At 39.5% G+C, this 16,397-nt stretch overlaps 1 protein-coding gene and 1 pseudogene across 1 annotated transcript in view; both read right to left on the bottom strand.

Moving 5' to 3' along the window:
• The window catches only part of VASH2 (vasohibin 2), a 1,568,646-nt gene that overhangs the window by 1,213,505 nt on the left and 338,744 nt on the right, over positions 1-16,397 (bottom strand). The window lies entirely within an intron of this gene.
• On the bottom strand, positions 10,772-11,854 carry LOC122792453 (annotated as a pseudogene).

Below are 16,397 nucleotides of genomic sequence, written 5' to 3'. Positions count from 1 at the left end.
ACATATATTTTCAACACTATAGCAGTGGAAGTGGCCGCAGACATGGTATCTGCACAATCATTCACACTCTTCAAAGCATATTTAGATACCTGTGACAGGGTAGAAACAGTTTTAAAAATGTGCTCATCTAGTGTTCACCTGCAGAGAGAGTGGAAGACCGTTCCTTCAGACTGCCCATATGACAAAGCATAAATTTCCATGTGCATGCCTGATAATTCAGAATTCTGAAGATTAAATACAGTCCTACATGTTACCTTCTCACCAGGGAAGGATTAGCATTAAGGACCAACCTGTTGTCAGCATAAGACACAATTGAAATGGGAGCTGGGTCAGATCTAAGTGAGAAAAGAAATTTATTAGCCAAAGGTACCTTATACAGCTGATCTATTTTTTTTTAGGAACTGATGGCTAGGTATCAGGATGACCATAGGTAGCATTCAACACAACATCCAGGAGGAACTGGAGAAGAATGAGGTATATCCATTTGTAACATACAGTAGTATCGCCTTATTTCATGGGGAGCATCTACTTGCTCTCATAAAAATACTGCATTTATCTTGGCAATGGCCTGATTAAAAGAAAATTGCTCCAAAAAAGAGGAGAAGACAACATTTTCCTCACAATCAGAAAGCTGATATCGGGAATCTGCAGGAGAAACATCTCTATCTCTGTCAAAGTCAGAATCATCAAACCCAGTTTCTTCAGGAATAACTTTACATGAGATGCTCACCTGAAATGGCTTCTGTTTACCAAGATTCACTGCTTCTAATACCTGTCTTGCCAAGGTAAGGAACTCATCTTTTTTTTTCTTTTTACAGTAATTACTTCAGAAGAGCAGTGTTAAATTCTTTGCTTTTTTTTTTTTTTTTTTTTTTTAAACAGGAGTTCCAGTGGAAGATCTCTCAGAATTTCTCCCGGACATAAATATGGTTCTCTCATGCCTGGCCACAAACAGCCGAACAGGACATGGCTAACCTCATTTGTGATGGCTGAAAGGGTAACAGTTGAAGACGGACAGCTGACTGGTCTGAAGAATAACTAATGACCACTGCAGGTTCACCCACTGTCAGCTGAGGCATAGACTTAGTCCGTGACACCAGCAAGGACTCCTTGGTACCAAAGCCAAAATCTTCTAGGCACTCCATACATCTGATGTATGACCTCAGCCTGTCAGAGTAGGGGTACATAAGCAGATGTATGAGCATAAGATCCTCAGACTATCTAGAACCAGGAGACCTGGGAAGGTCCTGAGGACCACTGATAAGTTGTAAACCAGCTGAGAGAGAGAGAGAGAGAGATGATTTTCCCCTTGGTCCACAAGAAATAGAGGGCCAAAAAGAAGGTTGAACAATAAGAAAGGGAGGAAAGCAATACTACAACAGTGATCAGTAGGACATCTACTGTTATGGTAAGTTCTTATACAACTGTACTATGCCCTTCCATTGATTATTACTGCAGTATTCTAAACTGTCAAGTGATTCCCAAAGCTAGAGGTTGTTAAAGGTTGACAGATCTGAAAAAGGTGAGAGGCCTACCAGACCTAGCAGTACAGATCTGGCAAAGGAGGTTATAGACCTAGAAAATGCATCCACTCTGTAATGTTTAGTAAAGGTGTGAAGTGGCTGCCTCAGTAATGGCTCTGGAGCAAATACCTTTAAAAAAGGCCCCAAAAGAGGAGACAATTTTGGTAGAGTAAGGCTTAAAGCGAGAGGGCAGGGATTTGCCATGGAAGGAGCAACAAAAAAGATGGATTTTTCATTTGTTTGGAGACAGGGTCACCCTCCTGAAAAGAGACAGAAAGCTGGTCTGCTTTCCTAAAGGTTTTGTTCTGTCCAAGTAGAACCTCAGCTGTCTGTGTACATCCAATGAGTAGAGGAGTCTTTTGCTGCTATTCTGTGGATTAGGGAGGAAAGTAGGTAAATGGATGGTCTGCTAATTTACTTCTTTAGGCAAAAAAGAACGGTTAGCCCTTAACAAGCCCCTACCCTTGTGAAGGAAAAGGAAGGTAAGAATGATCATAAGGGCTTGAAGCTCTGAAACTCTTCTGGCAACCAGTAAGATAGTTTTCCAGGTACAGAATTTCAAAGGGACAAGAAGGCAATGCAAGGCTTTTCTAGGACAAAATTCAGATCCTATTAGGGTAGAACTGCACTCCAGAGAATATTTAAATTTAGGAATCCTTTTAAAAAGTGTTCGACTTTGATCCAAGTACAGGAGGGTCTAAATGCACGCAGGCAGAAAAAGCACATAGGAGTGCCTTAACAGAATAGAAGGCTAATCGATTTTTAAGGAACTCACACAAGTAAGACAGAATAAGAGGTATCTGTGCTTGAAAGGGGACTTTATTCTTCTTGAGACAAAAACAGAAAATTCCCTCCACTTGGAGATATATATTTTTTCAACTGGTTTTCTTACATCCTGGAGTACCTGTAGCACGTCCTCTTAAAACTGATGTATGAAAGGTATTAAAATTCTATCACCCAAAGCTTCAGGTTGAAAGCCTGAAGGTTGGGTTAATGCAGGTTCCCTTTTCCCTAAGAGTAAGTCCACTTTTGCAGGGTAACCCGTAATGATGGCCCCTAGCCAGGTGGAAGAGAAAGGGAAACCAATGATGCCTGGAGAATAAGGGAGTCACTAACAAGATTTTTGGTTTGTCCTTTTGGATCTTTAGGGGGACAATATTTTTGCATTAAAAAGAGAGGGGGAAGGCATACAGGGACATCATCTCCCAAGTGGAAGGACATGCTATCCATTCTCCAAGCTTGGCGTCCTGCAGCAGAACAGTTTGAGCTGTCTGTTCTGAGAGGAGGCAAACAGGTCTACTTGAGCACTCCATTTGCTGATTATATCCGAAATGACCTCTCTCCTCAACATCCATTTGTGAGGGTCTTCCATGGATGTTAATCCATGAGAACGTTGTCTTCTGACTGTATTTAAACAACTTTCAGGGCCAGATTTGCTTTTACTGCACAGTCCAATGCGATTAGAGCTGTCTCACAAAGCTTGTAGGACCTTATCCCCCTCCTCTCATTGTTGATGTACCACATGACTACAGTGTTGTCTGTGTAAATATTGAGTGGCACTGGGTTCCAGATGTGAAAAACACTGGAAGGGCTTGAGTAAGGGCTGTTTTCATGATGTTGATGTGCTTTCACATCTCCCTGGGTAAGCACTGAGCTTGAACTCTTGTGGGAGCCATCCAAGCACCCCAAGCCAGTTCTGAAACATCTGTGTGGATGTCCTGAGTGGGCGTGGGTTGGCAGAAAGGAAGACCTAGATTGAGAAGAATTAAAAGGTCTATCATTGGAACTTTTTCTTCAGAAATGGCAAGAGAAGGATTTGGAAGTCCAGAGGATGGCATTGTTGAAACCAAAGGGACTTTAAGTACCACTGGACTTCTCTCATGTGTAGTTTTGTGAACACGTATATTGGCTTCCACATCACTCAGAGTTCTTAGGATTTCTCTTGCTGAGGTGGATTCCAGTAGGAGCAGGGAGTGGAAGCAGCTGGTCAGGGATAGGATTTTGTTCTGGACGAGAAAGACAACAATGGAAAAACAGTATTCAGCCTGTAAACCAAGAAGACTAGATCCTGATAATGGGTCAGGGAAGACTTCTAGAAGGTGAGGGTGAAACCTAGCCTTTCTAGGAGCCAGGTAATGTAAGTGACATGCAGCCATAGGGTGCATTGGGAGGAGGCCCGCATGAGAAGATAGTCCAGGTATGGAAATATTTTGCATTCTTATATTCTGCAGAAGGCAATGGCCGATGCAAGGCACTTTGTAAAGCCCATGGGAGTGATGGACAGACCGAAGGGTAAAGCAGAGAACTGAAAGTGTGATGAAAAAACAGAGAACCCAAGGAATTTCCTGCAGGAGGAATAAAAAATATAAATCCAAATTCAATTTTCTAATATATAATTTTAGTTCTAATACGTCTTCTATGTTAACACATCTCTTTGGGCTATACTTACACCTTTTTTGAAATGAGAAGTAGTGATTGAGAGTGACTTCTAAATGACAATCAGATACCATTATGCATTAATAGAATACCATTACACTCTTTAAAAATTACTCCCTTGCTTTTTGTTCCCCCCTCTGTTCTTTCATAGGTACAAAAATTGGTATTGTTCAAAAGATGGACTTCTCCTTCCTCCTGAATATGTGATCCTGTATCGAATGGGGGGCATGAATGACTGGCTTTCCTCTCTGACTTGCGTATAAAGGGGGAAAATACTCACAGAGGTCAGTATCATTGGTTCCAACATTTACCAAAATATATAGTATCACAATGAAAATCAGACCCATCAGGTGTGGGTCTCTAATACTTTGAAGGAGGATTTCCCTCTATCACCATAATTCATTGATTTAATAAAGTACACAATTTTGTTTCTCTGTTGCCTTACATTTCTCTCACGCTTCCTTTGTTTATTGTTTTGCATCTCTACACATTTCAAATCTACCCTATTAAAAACTTTATTATATAATTCAACATATTCATCAAATAATAAATCATTTTAATAGCTGAATCTACATCATTACTATATTGCGAAAGCCAAATTAGGATTGAATGTATTATTATGCTAAATATATAAATGAATAAATGATGAAACAGAACTGATAAAGAAAAAAATGCTGATGTTCTCTGAAGGATGGTATGTTCAAAGACAAAGCTGCTCCTGGTAGGCAATGGTACTTGACTGAACAAAGCACACCACATTTCCCTATTCCAGCAACAGTCTTCAGCTCATGCAGTGAGAGCCTCAGATAATCTCAGACAAGATGAACATTCTAAACGTGTAGAGATACAAAAGAAGAAACAAAGAAAAATTGAGAGAGATGTAAGGCCATATAGAAACAAAACAGCATACACCATTAAATCAAAGATTTATGGTGGTAAAGAGGGAAAATCCTCCTTCAAAGTATTCAAGTCCCAGACCTGATAGGTCTTATTTTCGGCATGATACTGCATATTTTGATAATGGTAATGTAGGAACCAGGGATACTGACCTCTATGAGTATTTTCCCCCTTTACGCAAGTCAGAGAAGAAAGCAAGTCATTCATATCCCCAACTCTATGTGGATGGATAAGAGATCCTTTGTCCTGTGTGAGAAGGTCCACCCTGTGAGATAACTTGTGATGACTGCCCTTGGCTAAATGCAGAAGAGGGAACCAATGCTTTCTTGGACAAAAGGGAGTCACCAGCAAGACTTTTGGTCTGTCCTGCTGAATCTTGAACAGGATTTTCTGAAAGAGAGGAAAAAGGGGAATCCATAAGAAAGGGTTTACATTACATGATCGAAGTTTCAAAACTTCAAATCTGATATGGTCGACACCATATAAATCTAAGTGTTGAAACATCGAAAATGTAATAAAACACAACAACCTACAAAAACAAACTATTTAAATGCTCTAAGCAGGGGTGCAAGCCCCCCTGCACCCCCCACTACTTAAATATAACAACTTTGAGATTGCACTACAGTGCAGAAAAGATCATTTTTCCCTTTCCGCACTGTACAGAGATCTCCGTTAAAATATTTGAAGTTTCAAGACTTCGATCATATTGTGTCGACCATATCAGATTCAAAGTTTTGAAACTTCGATCTTCTGATATATACCCATAAGAAACACCCCCTCCAAGAAACTAATAGGGCGTTTACCTTCCAAATCAGAGGACCTGGGACTCTTGCACAAAAAAAAGAGGAAGTTGTCTGTTCAGAGGGGAGGCAAATGGATCTACTTGAGGAGTATTCCACCAATGGACAATATCGAGAAGCACATCCCTGTGAATCATCAATCATGGGATTGACGCATGGACCTGCTCAGACGGTCTGCCACAGAAGTCTGACTGAAGGAGATATAAAAATGCCTGAAGAGTCACCTGGTGCTGAACTGCCAGTTCCCAAGCCATGACAGCTAACCTGCACAGAAGGTATGACTTTATCACCCCTATGTTTCTTTACATACCACATAACTGTGGCATTGTCTGTAAATAGGTTTAGAGGTCCTGGACAGAAAAGAGGATGGATGGAAAACCTGAAGAGCTAATACGAGGGCTATTATCTCTTTGTTGCTGATATGGTCCTCCTTTTGAGAAAGGGACCAAAGGCCCTATACCATCATGGAAGCAAAGGTTGCTCCCAGTCCTAGGTCAGAGGCATTTGTAAACAACTCTCGAGTGAGAAGAGGAGGATGCAAAGGAAAGCCTGGCTTCAGGGAAATCTGCTGAATCCAGCAAAGGAGTTCCTTTCTGAGACAAGGGAGAAGAGGGACCACAAACTACAGTGGATGTGCATGCTGCATCCAAACTGATTTCAGGTACCACTGAAACTTCCTCATGTGAAGTTTGGCCAGAGGTAGCATGGGAATGGTGGATGCCATGAAACCCAGAAGCCTGAAAAACTCCCTGGCTGTAAGAAAAAGAAGACAGAGAAGACTTTGGAAGTATGAAATGAGAGACTGAACTTTCGAAGGAGGCAGAGATGGAAAGGACCTTTTGAAATTTATTGTAAACCCCAACCTTTGCAGAAAAAAAAATAGTGGACTGTAGATTTTGTTCCAGGGTCTCTGAACAAGGAGCTATAAAACGACTGTCCAGATAAGGATAAACCTGGATGCTCTAAAGTCTGCAATAAGCAATGAAGCAATGACAGGAGTGAGACACTTTGTGAATACCCTTGGAGCAGTGGAAAGACCAAAGGGCAAAAGTGAGTACTGAAAGCTCAAGGAAGCAACAGAAAGCGTAAACATTTCCTGTGAAGGGGATGAATGGGAATGTGAAGATAAGCATCCTTGATGTCCACAGAGGTCATGTAAGCCTGAGGAAGAATAAGAGGAAACAAGGTTTGCAAGGACAGCATGCGGAAGGTAGGAACTTTCAGAAAAGTATTGAGGTGAAAAAGATCCACAATGGTTCTCCATGGACTGTCTGTTCTGATTAAGAGAAACATCCTGGAGTAAAACCCTCTTCCCCTGAGGGGTACAGGAACTTCTTGAATTGTTCCCTGTTGTAGCAATGCCTGAAGCACCTGTGGAAATGGATGCAGTTGGTCTTGAGGTGGTTGTGGAATAGCCATGAATGAAGGAAGAGTTTTCCAGATCATGAAATACCCTTGTTTGATAATAGAAAGAACCAATGAGTCTTGAATAATAGTTTCCCAAACTGGGAGAAACAGGGAAAGACACTGAGAAAGAGTAACAAGACTGAGATGAGTGTGGTAATCAGAGACTACCTGGCTTGTCTGGAAAGGGCTGCTTCTGGGCAGGAACTGGCTGAAAAGGCTTAGACTGAGGAGCTCTCCTACCTCCCTTTTTGTTTTTCGACGTGAGCAGGGGAGCTTGTTTTCTAAAAAAAAGTCTTTAAGGGATAATTCCGCTGAAATTTGGGAGCAGGCAAAACAAAGATATGCTTTAAGTCCTGTGCTCCTTACTTTTCTCCTGCAAATATTTAAATCTGCAGCCCCAAACAAAGCACTACTGTCTAAAGGAGCATCCATTAATTTTGCTTTGACATCATCTGGCAGTGGGTGAAGCCTCAACCTCCTAAAAACAGGTCCAGAAACAGCTGCACTGGAAGATGCTTCTGCTGCATCATAGCTGCATTTAATGGAGTGGCAAGCAACCTGAGAAGAAGTTCCTAAAAGAGACATCAGCTGAGTTTTAACGTTAGAGTCTGGGAGGTGAAAAACTGCTTGAGAGGCTTGAGAAAGAAGAGCCAAAGCATATCTGGTTACATGGGTTTGGTAATTTACAGCACAGAAACATAAGTTAGAAGTATAAACTTTTTTCCCCCTATTCTTTCCATAGTCTTGCTCTCCTTATCAGAAGGGAGAAGTGTTGTGGATGGCAATAGTCTAGAAGTTTTGTCAGAAGTAATGGAAACCACTGCAGGATCTGCTGAAGGACATCTGTAAAGAAATTTACACTCTTCTGGCACATTATAAAACTGATCAAGCCTTATAGGGGCAGAGGCCTGAGAGTCTGTGGCCTTAGATGCAGAAGAAAATGCATCCAAAAAGGCTGGTAAGACATGAGGTATACCAGACGGGGAAGGAGAATCCTTTTGTAAAAGATCATAACATCTTTTCTGTACATCAGAAACCGGAGAGCAGTCCCAGTTAAAAAAATTCCCTCATTTTACCTAAGGTTTCCCCTAATGTGATCTCTTCCACTGGAGAATCTATGCCATTAGACTCTTCCTCAGCAAAAGCATATTTTGGGGGGGGGGGGGGTGGAATTTGAGTGGAGCAGGCCAAGGATTCATCCTCCGAAGAACCCTCATCCTCAGGATGATTCTAGTACCCCAACTCTCTTTAGTGGGGAAGAAGTTAAAGGAGAAACCAGATCAGCTGAAGGAGACTTAAAAGCTATAACATCATTAAGCAAGCCTTGAGAAAAAGTTTCCCAATCAGATTGCAGGGTCTTAGGTGCAGAAATGTGCTTGGTTGTTGCATCATTTTTAACCTCATATCAGCCTGATGAAAAGTGAAGGGACTCAACATAGGCCTGCACTCAATAATATTAGCTGAAATATCCTCCCTAACTAGTATCTGTGGGCTACCCCTAGGGCCTTCTGAAATAACGAGCCTTGGTTCCCCCTGTTCATTCAATGTGGACGTCTGCATGGCCTCTGACAGCACGCCTAAGTTGGATTCCTTGATGGTATCCAATGCGGTACACACTGAAGAACCCGAGCCAACCTCTGGATGGACATCTAGGTCTTCACCGACCTCGAGAGAGACATCAGAGGTAGAAGACACAGCTGAAGATTCAGGCCCCAGCTTATTGGCCATTCTCTTCAACACAGGCTTAAGGGAAAACAACCCTCTACAATGTCCCTAGCTAAACACTTCAGTCACTGATTTTCTAAGTAAATCTTAAGGGATGAAAGACAGCTACATAGGGTCTTGGGGATGAAGGTTTGGCAAATATAGCAAGTTGCATGGTCATGCATGAGCTCCAAACAAGAGACATATCATGACAATCCTTGTGAGGAATCTGTCTTCCACATTGCTACTTGCCTTTCCTGAATGACATGAAACCCTCAACAGAAAGCGGAAGCAAGAGAAAAAAGAAAAAAAAATCCTAATGGGCACTTATCTGAAAACTGGACCAGCAACAAACGACTTAGGCAAACAGATCCAACAATTGAAGATGGTATTCGGAATATGGCAGAGAAGATCTGAGGCTTGTACGTGCGGACTTGGCTTTTATGGACTATGTACTCCTAAGCCATTCGTGCAACACCCCATGAACTAGCACTTCTTAAAAACTCTTGTATGCTGGCTGGATGTCATATCACCCTTGGCAGAGGATCCCCCATGTAAAGAATACTGCAACATTAGAATAGAAGGACATTTGATGTTGTGTACAATTTTTCTTTTCTAAGAAATCCATGTCCTAGGATACTAACCATTTCTGGCATTTCTAACGTGCACAAGGGCATTTTGAATCCACCACTTAGACTAATAGTGGCTGGGGAGAGATCTAAGACTCATCCCTATGCAATATTAATTGATTGCATGTTGAATCCTATTTTTTCCATGAAGACCCATATATTAAAAGACTTGTGGGACTTTTTGGGGAGATTGACATGTGAAATATAGGTTAGTTCTATAACATTCCCCATTACTGATGTAGTACATTTGTTTTCTTGTACTGCCAGTAAAGAAGGTTTGGATTTCATAGGTTCATAGGTGTGTACTAGGCTAATGGCCCTGGAACCTAGACAAGCCTAGATTACCCTGGCATCATGCCACCTGTTAAACATTTCCTGAACTAAATGATGCCATGTCCTATGAATGTGTGAATCTGTAGTGTTCCGATATCATCAAGACTGCTAGTAGGACAGTGGGCACTTCTCATAAGCAGAACTAAAGTCAGATACTGCAGACCCGCCCTCCCTGCCTTTGGGACTACAATACACAATACAGTTTTACAAGCAAATTAGAGCAAAAAAAAAAAAGTCTCCCAATTAGAATGTACTGATTAAAAAAAAAAACATGGTTCTCAATTTATGGTCAGTTATAAAAGTTATCATTCTTATAAGCAGTCTCATGTAAACACAAGGCTAAAACTAATACAATTAAAAATATAAAACCTAATTGCACTTAGGCAAGCATGATTTGGAACTGGCTTTCATTATAACAGGTCATATTAGAACACTGAACATTCAAAATGTCGAGTGTTCTAATATCGACCCATTTTCAGCGAACGCTGAAAATATCGAAGAAGCAGAAAACCAACATTTTTCCTTGGGAAAGAATTTGTTTGTCCATTTCTGTTGCTTCAGTATTTTCAGCGCAGTGGTGGAAAATTATGGGTTGGGTTCAGGCAAGTGTGCGATTGTGTGGACGTGAGGGTTAAGGCAGGTTAGGTGAGTTAGGGTTAGGGCACGGGTGAGGTGACTGTGCGATAGTGACAGACCTTAGGGTTAGGGTTAGGGTTTGGGTTAAGGTAAGTGGATAGTTAGTGATGCATGCATAGTTTAGTGTAGGGTTAGGTGTAAGTGTGTGGATTGCTGTTTGTTTAGTGTGCAAGTGTGTGGATTGCTGTTTGTTTGGTGTGCTTGTGTTGTGTGTATGTGTTTTGGAACAGCAATTTTTTTTCCCTAGGAAAAAATTCGCTGTTCTGAATGTTCAATGTTTTTAATTTTCGATTGATAGGGTTCGATATTTGAACACCAGACATTTTGAATGTTCGGTGTTCTAATATAGACTCCATTATAACAGTTAAAAAGCATCTCCTTAAATTTAAAATAAAAACAGTGATTTTCAGTAATGTTTTCTCTCAGACTGTGTTGCTGCAAAACACTTCTTGTACTTTTCAAAGAAGATGCTGTTAGAAAACTCTGCTGCATTTTTTGGAATTCCAGCCTGAATCTCAGACTCAATACCACAATGATCCTGCCCACAGAGGATTTTGAAGTAGCCATTACCACCCCAGTCTGTATTCCATGAGTTATCAGCCAGCCAGTAAGGAGTGTTGCTTTCTATGCCCCAGCCCAAGATATTAATAGCATGACCCCTAACAGCCTCTCCAGTGTGATATTGGTACACACCTGATTTATACAGCAGGAAGTCTTCATACACAGTGAAGGCCCCCTCCAAAGGTCCATTCTTATAAATTTATTCCATTATGCTTTCAGGAGAGGAAGGGACACTATAGGCAGATTCACCGTAAATCTAGTCCTTTTCATATGGAGTATAGCCAGCATCACACTTTCACACAGGGTGGTGTCTCACCTCCTTCTCCAGAACACGGTGGCTGTGAGCCATTCATGTGATGTTCACAGGGAGGAATGGTATATGGCCTGCAACCTATGCCAGAACCATACAGCGCCCAAGACACCAAGCCACTTTCAGTCCAGTACTGCCACGCTCCCGATGGACAGCCACCATTGCATCCCATTCCACACTCAAAGCCGCAGCATGAAAGCAGATCTTCAGCAGATACCTCCACATTTATTTTGCTTTCTCCCAGAGTGGATGCAGACATGGTCAGGCATGGTCTCTACAGCACCAAAATGCCCAACATGAGCCACAAGATCCCTGATCCTGGATCTCTCGGATTGTTGGGCAATTGGGCCACTGAGTTCGTGAATCAATGTTATCAGGAAGCTTCACTTTTCCAAAAGAGGAAGTCTTTAAAGGCAATTTTGGACCATGCAGAATTGTACCACACAGACGCTTCAAATAACTCTGATCCACATTGTAAATGTTTTGTCCTGCCTTCCATGTAGTATTTAATTTGTTAATGTGGTTGATTATATCCTGTGACCAGGTGGAGGAAGATGAAAAGCTTCGAGAATTGGAAAAACCCAGGAGGAGACCAACTGTAACTAATGAATGCCACATGATGGATGCTGGCACAGCTTAAAATGAAAAACGAAAACCGCAGCTGATCGTCACAACCTTGTCTGTATTCCTCCCAAGCCTGTCTGCCACTTTCTTTAACGAAGGTCTTTTATTTGATTTTTTGAAAGCTGGAGTTATATTAAGTTACTAAATGACTGTATTAATACTGTTTTGGAAAACAATTATATATTTTTTGAAGGTGAACACTTTAGACAAGTTAGAGGCGTAGCAATGAGGGCTGTATGCACCCCTGTGTACACTAATTTAGCATTGTTTGGATGGGAACACTAGTACGCATTTACTTCAAAGTTTTATAATGTTTCCAAACTTTATTTGCATGTTTTAGATGATATTTTCATTTTATGACAAGGATCCGTCAGAAGAAATGAAAGATTTCATATAGATTATTTACAGGCTATGACTACTTTTTAAATTTATCTATACTTGTAATAATGAGTGTGTGAATTACTTGGACACCACTATACAACATGGAGTAGTTTTAGGTCTTGAATATACAGAAAGCCTACCTTCAGCAATAACTATTTGAATTATACCAGTTGTCATCCTTTTACACATAAAAAAGATCTTGTCAAAGGGCAAGCAATTAGAATAGCAAGGATGACCTCAAATAAAGATATTCTTAAAGAGGAAGGAAGTAATTTGGTTCATATATTTTTATCAAGAGGTTATCTTAAACAACTGGTAGAAAGCATTGTTAATGAAGTGTATAACGAATGGGGTAACGGGTACAAGCCACTTTTAGATGTAGGATTAGAAAAAGAAAAATGATCTCAAAATGTCAGTATTTGACACAAAAGGACTAGACAGAGCTTTTGTTTTGCCATATTGTGGAAGTATTCATGATGCGAGAAAAAAACAGATAAAAATGGTCAATGATCAGAGTGAATTTAAAAGTATTTGAAGTATTATGGGACACCCAAGTTTGTATATAAAACCGGAAGAAATATTAAGAATTTGAAAGTAATAGTAACAAGACAGATCATAACAATTGTGGTACTAGTGGTGTGGCTAAGTGTGGTATGTGTAGGCAATGCCAGTTTGTGTATGAAGGGTCGGTTTTAAAGATTAATATTTTTGGAGCAACTTTTAGGCTACCAAAGAGTAATTGTCATACCTTGGGGGTAGTATATGTTGCTCAATGTTCAAGCTGACCATCCTTTTATATAAGTAAAACCGAGAGGCTATTTAGGAAAAGGATTTACGAACTATACAGTATTAAAACCAAGAATGCAAACAATGAAAAAGATAATAATGGCAGATTTGTAGTGCTAAGGGGTTACTGGCAAGGAAGGAGAACTGTACTGACATGCACTTATATTCCACCTAAAACTGCTATAATGGAGCCTAAGAAAATTCTGGGAGAAATAATCAGTTTTCAGCAAGGAATATTACTTATAGGTAGGAACTGGAATGTGATTTGCAACCGTGAAGATGTGTCTGGAGGGCCCAGAAGGGAAAGTATAACAAAGGAGAGTAGATTTTTGAAGAAAATTATGAAAATATTTGGCATGGAAGATGTGACTTCAGTAATAAGAGTTTGGAGTGAATTTATATATTATTCCCCAAGATATAAAAACTGGGCTAGGCTAGACAGAATTTACATTTCACAAGAACATATGCATTTAACTGAAGGTCTTGATACGCACCGAATAACTATTTCAGATCATGCACCAATAGTAACTAAAATAAAAACACAGGGTAATGAAATAAAAATGAGACACTGGCACTTTACCACCTATCCAGTGAAAAGAGAGGAATTTAAGGAATGGGTAGTGGAGAGTATTCAGGAGCTAATAGAAAGGATAGAAACAACTTCTGAAAATATAGTTAGGGAGTGGGAGAAAATTAAGGTGGAGTTTAAAATAGGGTGGAAATAAAAGGGGGCTATGGTTAAGAAGCAACAATTTAGAGGGACTGACAAATGTTAAAGTATTGCAGAATACGGAGAATCTCAAACAAGAAGAGGAGGATCAACTACAGAATGCTAAGCATAAAATAAGGGATTACCTCAATAATATGCACAAGTTTAGAAAGATAACTGTTTATTGATAATAACTCTAGAGCACAAAAACGTTTAGCACAACGACTCGGGCAACAGAAAGTAGAAAGGGCTATCTTCAGACTTAGGGAGCCTATTACAAGGAAGGTAACAAGAAATCCTGTAGGGGTATTAGAACTATTTCGGAAATTCTACGAAAGTCTGTATAAAAGAGAGAAATATCAAAATCAAGAAAAAAGATAACAAATGGAAAAGTTTACAGAAGAATAGATGAGGCTCATTTACTGATGGTTAGGACAGGAGGAGATGAGATAAAAATTGTGATGTATAACCAAGCTAGGAGGGGAAAAAAAACTAATAAAGATCTGAAAGGCTTTGTTTAACAATATTTTAAGAGAAGTACCAACATTCTGGAAGAAAGCAGTGGTAGCAGTAATACCTAAAGAGAGTAAAGATCCATCGGACCAGCTTCATGCAGGCCCATTTCAATAATAATCCATGATTATAAAATGTTCATGTCTATAATGGCTAAAAGAATGACAAAAGTAATGCCAAAATTGATAGTTATGGATCAATGTAGTTTTGTGAATGGGAGGCAAACATTTAACATTAACAGAACACTGATGATAAAGAGGGAAGCAAAATATAAGAAAATACCATTGTTGTTGGTGGGTCTTGATGCAGAGAAAGCATTTGACAAAGTAGGCTGGGACTTTATGAGCAGGGAAATGGAAACATTTGCATTTCCCGAAAAAATTCTAAGGTTGATTAGGAGGATATATGAGGGATCGGAGGTGAAAATTAAAGTGGACGGTGTCCTATCTGATAATTTCTGCTTGAGAAGAGGAACCACACAGAGGGGTCCTCTTTCCCCTTTGTTATTTGCATTATAATTAGAATTGCTGACAAAGAAAATAAGGGACTCAAATACAAGGCTATAATTGGTATGGTAGTCAAGAAAAGCTGGTTCTATTTGCAAATATGTTACACCTGACAAAACCAGAAAGACATTACAGTGCTGTGGGACATTTTGAGACAGTTTCAAATCTTTTTGGGATACAACATTAATGAAGCTAAAACAAAGGCAATAATGGTAAATTATCTATCTACAAACAAATTGGACCAGCAATAGCCTTATTTATGAGGACATGATAAAATGAAGTATTTAGGAGTATGGATTAAAAATGATTCTGGTGGGACAGCCAATGATATAAAGGATAATAGAAAAAATGAGGAAATTGAAGCTTTGTTATATGGATAGTAAGACACAAGCAGTAAAAATGTTTTTAGTCCCTTTAGTCTTGGATACAGGTCAAGCATATTTTTACCAACCAGATCAGACGTTGTGGACAGCAACTAATAAAGGGCTAAAGGACGTTATCTGGGAGGGGAAGACAGCAAGAATCAAGTGGGATAAGCTGATTCTTCCAACAGAACAGGGCGGATTGGGATTACTCAATTTGAAGAGGTATTTTCAGAGCTACATAGTTAACGCTCGTATACACAGCACAAGCAGAAACTATAATTCAAAGTGGAAAGGGATGATATTGAAATATGGGGGAAGTTCAAGAAACAAGGAGAGATTGGGATTTTGTAAGCAGACCTTTAAGGAGAATAACAATAATCATACAGAATATTATATCCATAAAGTAGCAGAAAGTTTCCTAAAAACTAAGCCAACATGGAAATGAAGAAAGGAGATTCTGTCAATAGGGATGACTGCAATTAGGAATATAGAGAGTAAGAGGGGGCTGGAATTTATTGGAGAAAACTGGCAAAGAAATCAAGGTATTGGAAGCGAATAATCAGAGTGGGAAAGAGGATAGAATGGGAAGATGCCAAGAATTTATTTGGACTGCTGGTTAGACATTACCTATACTCTGATATCAATCCTTGACAGGGAAGGCAAAGATAAACAAATAGGGGGTCCTAAATGAAAGACTAGCACTGGTAGAGTCTTTAATAGAATCTAGAACAGAAGCTGCCATTAAAAAATAAATAAATATAAAATATTGCATGATAACTATAAGAATCAATCAGAAGAAATTAGGAATGGGAAGAAAGACTGGATAAGCAATTCACAAAGAAACAATGTGTATTGTCTCCCAAATATACAACAAAATCTAGAAGATTTAGGATTTTTGCCTGGAAATGTTTACATAGATATTTTTATACCCCAAGTAGACTCCAGAGAATTTTTCCTTAGGTAGACAGCAAACGTTGGATGTGTGACAGTTAAGAAAAAGAGTAAGTGGGAACATATTTTCTGGGAGTGCTGGGAGTTGGGGGGCTTTAAGTATGTATGTATGTATGTATGCATGTGTGTGTGTGTGTGTGTGTGTGTGTGTGTATATATATATATATATATATATATATATATATATATATATATATATATATATATATATATATACATATACATACATATATATATATATATATATATATATATATATATATATATATATATATATATATTTTTTTTTTTTTTAACATGTTCATGGATCTTTGGTAGGGAATTGT

The sequence above is a fragment of the Protopterus annectens genome, chromosome 1.part2 (genome assembly GCF_019279795.1).
Source record: "Protopterus annectens isolate FY-2018-M chromosome 1.part2, PAN1.0, whole genome shotgun sequence".
Classification (NCBI taxonomy): Eukaryota; Metazoa; Chordata; order Ceratodontiformes; family Protopteridae; genus Protopterus; species Protopterus annectens.
This window is presented reverse-complemented; position numbering and strand designations above follow the sequence as displayed.